Raw genomic sequence first — 991 nt, forward strand, 5'->3', positions numbered from 1 at the left:
GATGAATCACAAGCTGAAATCAAGATTTCCAGGAAAAATATCAATAACCTCAGATATGTGGATGACACCACCCTTTTGACAGAAAGCAAAGAAGAATGAAAGAGCCTCTTTATGAAAGTGAAAGAGGAGAGTGAAAATGAAATGTTGGCTTAAAGCTCAACATTCAGAAAACTAAGATCATGGCATCTGGCCCCATCACCTCATGGCAAATAGGTAGGGAAATAGTGGAAACAGTGAAAGACTTTGTTTCTGGGGGCTCCAAAATCACTGCAGATGGTGATTGCAGCCATGGAATTAAAAGATGCTTGCTCCTTGAAAGAAAAGTTATGACCAATCTAAGCTGCTGCTGCTAAGTTGCTAGTCATGTCCGACTCTGTGTGACCCCATGGACAGCAGCCCACCAGGCTCCACCGTCCCTGGGATTCTCCAGGCAAGAACACTGGAGTGAGTTGCCATTTCCTTCTCCAATGCATGAAAGTGAAAAATGAAAAGTGAAAGTGAAGTCGTTCAGTCGTGTCCGACTCTGTGCGACTCCATGGACTGCAGCCCACCAGGCTCCGTCCATGGGATTTTCCAGGCAAGAGTACTGGAGTGGGGTGCCATTGCCTTCTCCCATGACCAACCTAGACAGCATATTAAAAAGTGGAGACATTACTTTGTCTGTCTATTCAAAGCTATGGTTTTTCCAGTAGTCATGTATGGATGTGAGAGTTGGACTATAAAGAAAGCTGAGCACCGAAGAATTGATGGTTTTGAACTGTGGTGTTGGAGAAGACTCTTGAGAGTCCCTTGGACTGCAAGGAGATCCAACCAGTCCATCCCAAAGGAAATCAGTCCTGAATATTCATTGGAAGGACTGATGTTGAAGCAGAAATTCCAATACTTTGGCCACCTGATATGAAGAATTAACTCATTTGTAAAGACCCTGATGCTGGGAGGGATTGGGGGCAGGAGGAGAAGGGGATGACAGAGGATGAGATGGCTGGATGGC

This window comes from Bison bison, unplaced genomic scaffold (genome assembly GCF_000754665.1).
Source record: "Bison bison bison isolate TAMUID 2011002044 unplaced genomic scaffold, Bison_UMD1.0 scf7180017864385, whole genome shotgun sequence".
NCBI lineage: Eukaryota > Metazoa > Chordata > Mammalia > Artiodactyla > Bovidae > Bison > Bison bison.